Genomic DNA, 7,901 nt, shown 5'->3' with positions numbered 1-7,901 from the left:
GTTCCCGTGTTTGTGAGTGGGGTGCGCGAGCGCCGAGGACAGGAGCGCGAGCTTAGCCCGCGCGCGCGAAGTTTGGTGGAACACACCGCGGAGCAAGGTTGCGACGGTGTGGATGGTCGGCGCTGAGCAGATCCGCGTCGGTATGGTTGTTCGAACACCGAGAAGGTATTCGACGGAGGGGGGTGTGAGTGCTTGTGAGTGAGTGTTGTGCGTCACTACAACACCCAAGCCACCATGGCTTCTCGGCCCCGACTGGCGGCGCAACGAACCGGACCTCCACCTGCACCTTGGAACGCTGACTCGGCTCTCCCCCTCCAAAACTGTATGACAACCTCGATTTGACTTTTGATATTTTTTTTCTTTTCCTTCTTTCGACTGTGTGTACGTCCTGTGCGCCTTTCCTTACTTTTGAATTATTTTACATAAAATACTGTTCGTAACGTCGGTATGCTTTGCTCTCAATTCCTCCCGCCTCTCAGGATGTCTATCGCCAAGGTGTGGTCCTAACACCTGGACAGCGGTCCAAGTCAAATTCCAAATTTGTTTGTTTAAATGGGATCTTTAACCTCCGAACCTGTGACAACTGCTTCGAACTACTTGTTGTTTTTGGCCTATGGAATATCCACTTTAACGTCGTTATCTTCTTGCCGGTCGAAAAAAGTAACAGCCAAACTCATCTCAAACCAAAACAAACAAAACGGATAGAGGATAAGTGTTAATATATATATATATATATCTTGTGTGTTTTGGGGGGGGGGGGGGGGGGGGGTTGAAGTTGTTTTTTTGCCACGTTTTGTCTGCTAATGCTCTATTCTGTTGAAATTAACTTTGGATTATATAATGATACTAATAATTTTGTATAGTGTTTCTTCTGTCGTGTAAAAGAGTTTTTCCCTTTTCACCTTCCAACCTTGCAACTGTATATTGTTGGCAAAATAAAGAAATTTGTTATTATTAACTTAGTGAACACCCCTCGTCTCATGCTCGACAGCTCCAGACTCGGTGGCGCTAATTTTCTACTGCGGATGTGCGTAAAACGGTGATTATAGCGCTATCATTTGGTGCACGTGAGCATACAGTTATTATAATGTACGCTAGAGGTTCAACTGGTACTAGTGTGCTGCTGAAAAAAATTGGGTTGTGTGTATGTTTATACAGCCTAGAACTTGTTCTGCCTCAGCGGGCGACGGGTCTCCCAGCTGTAGATGAGCAATTTAGCCAGTGCAGTACAACCGCTAGGCTGGGGTATTTGAGGTGCATCACGCAGTCCTTCAACTCCTTCAGAAAATTAAAAATCCCGATTTAACCCAATGTAAGAAAAGGGACCGAAACCAGAGGCCAGCGGTTGTGCCTTATATTCAGCATATTTCTCATGGTCTTTAAACGATACAACCGCGTAAACGTCAAGGTAGTATTCTTTGCTCAATACACGCTCTCTAGTTTATGTAAAAAAGTCAATTCATCGTGCGATAGAACCTTAGGTTGTATAAAAGAGCATCACACCCGCTTTGTTCCGTGCTCTGAAGGGGTGGTTTATGCAATTCCCCTCTCATACGGTAAACAGTACGTCGGGCGAACCGGGAGGTGTCTGAATGACCGGTTACGAGATCATCACTATAACATAAACAGAGTAATATCAGGGAATCTAGGCATCCATTGCCGGGATTGCGGGTGTTCAGCGGACTTGAGTAACTGCGCTGTTATTGCCCGAAGTGGCAATCAGCTGACACGAGAAGTTATCCAAGCTGAAAAAATAGCCAGGTTGGACAAGCAATGCGTCAGTGTTCCATTCCTAGCTTTATAAAAGAAAAAGATTCAATTATCTTGAAGTAACATCAAAGCACCAATAGTGATGGGGATTTTTTATTTTATTTTTAGTTTTTTAAATTTTATCTTTTTTAATTTGTTTTCGTTTATATTTTAATTTATTTTAAATTTAATTTTTAGTTGTAATTAATTAATTAATTTATTTATTTATGTTTATTGGCTATTTGGTTTCTGGTGTTTAAAAATTTTAAATGTTCTCACTAACGGCGAAGGAGAAGAAGTTGACGATTTGAGGAAGAAGAAATATAGGACTGAGTTGTTAGTCAGCGCTGCGACTCTGTTTCCTTCTTGTGTGCCTTTGAGTGTGACTCTATATCTGCGCTGTTCCATCCAAGTATGAATTATGAACTAGCCCACGCATCCACATTATCGAGTGAATTTTTTTTCTTGCGCTCGATTATAACAGCAAATATCCCGAATAATTCGTACGTACATACTAGGTAGCTTGGAACATTTCTCAGTCATTCAGATGAAATAAATCGTCAGTTACGACGTTTTTATTTCAATTTAATTACATTAAAAACGGTGCTAAAACGGCTTCGTACATGTATTTATGTGCACTTGCGGACAGTGTTAGCGCGAACACGGCGTCAGCGCTTTCCAGCATGGGGGATATACGTGCCAAACGAACGAAGGACATCTGGAAAACTAAGACGGCAAGAACTACGCAGTAACATGTACGACCAGAATAAATGAAAGGCCAGGTAATATAGTCAGATTTTCAATAAGTACTGCTTTATTCTTTCTGCTCGGTGCGAATATGCTTGTTCTACGTTCAAAACATCACCCGCACGCTCGAATGCCCGATGAAGACTGCCCAGCAGAGAAAATATTAGAAAGAGACGCCTTTCATACACCACGTACTTTGTTCTTTACTTTTTAAATGTTTTTAACGCTCCTAAAGATGCAAGAAGGGCTCATTTTTATATAGTAACAAGAGTGGCATATTATTAATATATAAGCGTCACCGGGAGTCTGGCGAGCCTTGAACACACTTCCTTTCGATTGTTGTTTTGCTTAGAATCGTCGCTTGTTTTTACACACCTGCTGTGGAACAGAGGTTTAGGCTTGAAATATAGCGAAGTTAAACATCGTTCATCGATGAAGAAAAATACGCTAACTATAACAAAAGTGTTCCATGTTATTTTCCGGTGAAGAGTCAAAATGCACGCGCGTTTTTCCATAGGAATGCACAGGAGCACCGCGAAAGTAGACTGGTTGCTCTCTGCTACAATTTGCCTCCCGGAAGTCGCATAGACACTAGCGCCAGTTGAACCTCTAGCGTACATTATAATAACTCTATGCGCGTGAGCGTTCGTTCTTTCAAAATAGGACGCAATAGGATGCGTGTTTGCATTTCGCGTTCTTCCTCGGGATCATGTCGCGTGTCGTCAAATATGGCGTATAAAACGATTTTTGACAAGCAAAACTGTGTGGCGACCTCACGCGGCCGTGCCTCCCACGCAATTTGCGAGCGGCAGGCAGAGCCCGCATGCACCACCTGGCTCTCTGGCATTTCATGCCCTCCCCGCACAGTCATGTTACCAACTGTAGGGACATGTCCCTAGACGTAGGGATGCGATATTTTGGTCCAGGAGCGACGTAGAAACGCCCTGTCATGTTTACTGGAAAACCTAGGGGCTTTTACAGCTTCTGTAAATTTTATATTTTTATTTTCAGAAATTGTGTTAAACACAAACTAACTTTTTTTTTTTCAGTTTCTTTAGTATTTATTTGCCATCAACTACGTTATATACGTAAAAAAAAAAAATCTCTTGGCGCCGCAACGACGCTTCCGTCAACACTGTTCCACACAGAGCAGCTGCCGCGTCGCGCTTCTCGACCCAGATGGGTATGCGTACAGCACAGTTGGATATACGCATCGCACAGCACATTGTGAAACGGTTATTCAGGTGTTTTACCTGGGAGGTTTTGCGACGCTCGCGCAACTCCGTGAGGCAGAGACGCCCCGATTCGTGCGAAAGGGGGAGGGGTGGTTCCATCACGACAATGCCCCAGCAAACACTGTCCTGTCAGTGCAACAATTTTTGAACAGAAATGTTCATGACACCGCTTCACCGGACCTCGCCCCATGTTTGACTCTCGTCTGCTCGCGCGTATGACCAAAATAATTCCTGAAAGGAAAACTCTTCGTGGATGTGAAAGGTCCTTTAAGTTAGACGTTGCAAAAAACGAGAAATTATTTGGAAGAAGTTTTGGAAAAAAATTCACAACATGTCGCTAGAAGTTTAGCAGACGACGCCTGTCGGCAAACTGACCCGAGAGGCGTGCCGCTAAGGGCTGCTAGCAGCGACAGCTGGTTCTACGAACAGCCCGCACTCTAGAGATTCATTCCGGTTACTTATGGGTTCCCCCTCGTACACTGACCGTACGAAAGTGATTGCAGAATCCGACTGTACGTGAGAAAAAAAATATTTAAAAAACTAATGAAACAAAAAGGTTGTTACAACATATTTGATGCATTAAATACTACGTGTACAATCCACGCTTCAAGAACTTATATAAAAGTATATTGGCATGAGAGCACGACCATACGACAGGCAACCCAAAAGACAGGCACTCAAGCTCGAAAACTATCATGGAGATTGAAGGCAGGAAAACGTTCTTTATATTGCGCCTGTAGAAAATAATTCGCACAGCCTTGGCTTTGCCAGAACTGAAATGATTAACATCATTAAAAATAGTAGCAAAACAACAAATCTGTATTTTAAAAGAGGCTTAATTATGCATTAATATTTCGCAGGCGGTGGATGGGAAGTTATACGTTACCTTCATTTAAACTTTGTGGGTTTCCCCTTTTATGGGGGTACCACTTAGAAACACAGAAGGTTCCTTGGGTACGGATAAAGACGTGTTTATTTGACTTAGATGCCACACGCTTGCCCGAAGGCCAACAATGTTGGAGATGACGGCGCTGCCGCTATTGACAGTATCACGGAGGGTGAGGATCAGATAAGGATATGAAGGCTCCGTCGAGCAGAGCCTCCCCCAGCGAGAGTCCCGCACGTTGGATTAGGGCCGTCTTATATAGCCTGCGGGAATGGACGCGCCCGGGAAGGGTCGGATGTAGGTGGCTCCCCGGAGGGGCGGACGCGTCCAAGTCATGATCCCGAAGGGTATGCCTTAGGCAAATCACCCGAGAAGGGCGAGCGTCGAGCGAAAGCCGTCCACCAGGGAATACGGCTTCGCCCTTGCATCCGGGACGCGCCCCCACGTGGCGACGCCCCACGGCCTGCCTGAGCTAGGCCTATAGATAGGGGTGCGGGGAACATGTGGTTCCCACAACTTACCTCGTCAATGCCATAGCGAAAGCAAAAGGCGATTTTTTTATTTGTAAGTTTACCCAGAAAGGTTTTGCAAGATTGAGCGCGTAACTAAAGTATTACACATAAACAAAACAAAACAAACAAACAAACAAAAAACCTAAAAGAAATTATTAAAAAAACTGACGCATATTTGGATCTGGCCAAGAATTGTGGTTTATTTGCCTATTTTCTCTCAATGCATTAGCAGACAAGGTATTAAAATGTCTAATTGAATAAATATTCCACTAGTAGTTGCGTGTAGTTGCACGCATGAAGCTTGCGCGTTGTTGTTTTCATGATGTAGACTTTTTTTGTGTTTGTGGGTAGGGACTCGCGTAGAGATTTTTTGGGGCAAATGTAGGGACATGTGGTTTTTTTTTTAAAAGTGACTGGGGATTCGAGCGAAAAACACTTGCGAACACTGCTGTAGATTGCCTTTACTGTCATGAGGTTAGCATACGTAGCTACAGCTGTGTCCTGCTTTCGTCTAGTACGATAGACACTAGGCTTATCTGAAATGAGACCTACACGAAGACCGATCGTGCTTGTGACGCACCCGGATATTCCTACCGAAGCCATTAAACTTCTCGCAGAGAGGTGACTGGACTATGTTCGAAGAGGCGACGCGCTTCTAATGCAGTTCTTGTGTTTCATTCAGGTGCGACATAGACGTACAGAACGAGCCGATTCCGCGGTCGCTGCTCCTTCAAAAGATAGTCGGCAAAGATGCTTTATTTTGCCTGCGCACGGATAAGGTGGACGCGCAACTCTTGGATGCCGCTGGTAAACTACTCCAACTTTATCTTTCGTGTTGCTTAAGCGCTAACAGTTAAAACATGTAAGTGCACCAATATTTTCCAGGTCCAGCTCTCAAGGTAGTGGGGACCATGTCGGTTGGATACGACCACATCGATGTGGATGAATGCCAAAAAAGGTGAACACAGCGCTACAGACAGACATTGGTCGTCTTGTTTGTGGGTGCGCCAGATTTCGGCCATCTGTATGCACACTGCAGAGGAAGCTGGTGATATATTGAAAACTGTTTTGTAGTTCGCCAATGGGCCTTCTTCCAGTAGGCCTTTGCGTATGCGCTCACCCTCGTTCCTGACCCTTGCTTCCCGCTTTCGCCATTTTCGGAGGACAATCTCGCACGATCAACAGTGTGAGCACTTACCTTAGCACGTAATTAGTTTTCTAATGATTCTTATTTTTTTTTTTAGCATCGTTAGAATAGATTGTAAATAGCAATGTAAACCGAAACAACTGCATGACGGCAAAGTGTTCTGACTGGCGCAGGCATGCTAAGCTGCCCTTCCTTTGTGGTTTGCAGACAGCCCCAAAAACGACGGGTTACTTTAAAGGAAAAAAAAACAACAACAACAAATGTCGATTTGCTGTGCTTTTCTAAGCTTGTCATACAATATACGTAGCCATTCCACCCCTGATTCTGACTGGAATAATTTGCTGTTGACTGTGTGCATTGCAGACGGATTTCAGTAGGTAATACGCCGCACGAGCTGACAGATTCAACGGCTGAGCTGGGAATAGCCCTGCTTTTGGCGACGCGCAGACGACTTTTTGAGGCCCGCAGTCAGATCGACAGGTACTGTTTTGACTGTATACGGTAGAAAGAGGGGCACTCTTACTCATCTCTTCTATATTTGTTCCTAGCGGAGCGTGGGCAGCACAGACCTCCTGGAGCCCAATGTGGATGTGTGGCTCGGAAATCCGGGGAACTACGGTCGGGTTTGTGGGCATGGGAAACATAGGCAAGTTTGGCAGCCATTCTCGTGTTCCTCGAACTAAGTTAGCTTTCACCGACGCTTCACGGTGACCAGTCTTACTGGGTTCGTATATAAGTTTTTACGGAGAAAGGCAGATTCGGGGGGTTTTACGGGTCAAACCAACGATTCGGATCTGGCCCGAGCTTGCAAATGACTAAGGATTAATTTTGACTACCTGGGCGCCTTTTGACGTGGAGACAGAAGTTCGGCCACGCGGCACCTTCTGCTATAAACCATCAAGGTCTGGGCACCTCAGCTGGGATTCGCACATAGAAAAAGTTCCGCAGGTCGGAGCTTTGCGTCGGAGCTGCCGTGGCGGCTTCTTTTTATTGTTGGAATGTGTTTCATAATAGTGTTATCCAATGCTGCTCTGTTTGCACTGGCGACAAGTCTTCTGAGTTTTCTTTTTATATAATTTTCAGCAGACAGACAGCTTATTTTAGGAACATAAATAGTGAGCAGCGATATAAGGAATTGACGTCAACTCTGCCATGGTGCGTGTTTGTTATCGCAGACATGCACTCACGTATGGAGGCTGATAAGAAGGGTTGGTGCACCCATTCCCCACTGACAGGAAAAAGTGTGATACAAGCATAATGTGCTGGTGTGAGATAGGTTGCACCGGAGGACATGAGAAACTTCCCGAATAAATCAGAGAACTTGCACATACTACAAAGATCACTAGATGTGGATACGCAAGAAAGAAATAATCCAAAGGAGGAAGAAAGGGTGACAGCATGTGTGGATGGCAAATGGTAGCTAGAGCAACCGTAGAAGCAGAAAAAATTCAGCACTCTTTGAGAGCAAGGTCACTTCCATCCCACGTTTTGCTACATGACAGGGGTCACTCCCCTAATGTTAGTAATGTTCTCTTCCCAAAATTGACTTCACTTCAGTCATAAATCTGCCTTTTCCTAATATTACAGCTTCTCTTCAGCGCTCCTAAGAGCATAAATGAGCAAAT

General features: G+C 44.7%; 1 long non-coding RNA gene across 1 annotated transcript; it reads left to right on the top strand.

Annotated features, from left to right (window-relative positions):
• The first annotated feature begins 6,014 nt into the window (after window positions 1-6,014).
• Window positions 6,015-6,854, top strand: LOC120841947. The gene is made up of 3 exons (XR_006078094.1): window positions 6,015-6,087; window positions 6,640-6,756; window positions 6,825-6,854. It is a non-coding gene; the product is annotated as an uncharacterized LOC120841947 (long non-coding RNA).
• Window positions 6,855-7,901: the final 1,047 nt, after the last annotated feature.

Source organism: Ixodes scapularis, unplaced genomic scaffold (genome assembly GCF_016920785.2).
Source record: "Ixodes scapularis isolate PalLabHiFi unplaced genomic scaffold, ASM1692078v2 PGA_scaffold3__209_contigs__length_174095766, whole genome shotgun sequence".
Classification (NCBI taxonomy): domain Eukaryota; kingdom Metazoa; phylum Arthropoda; class Arachnida; order Ixodida; family Ixodidae; genus Ixodes; species Ixodes scapularis.
Note: the sequence above shows the minus strand (reverse complement) of the source record. Positions and strands in the feature narration are given on the sequence as shown.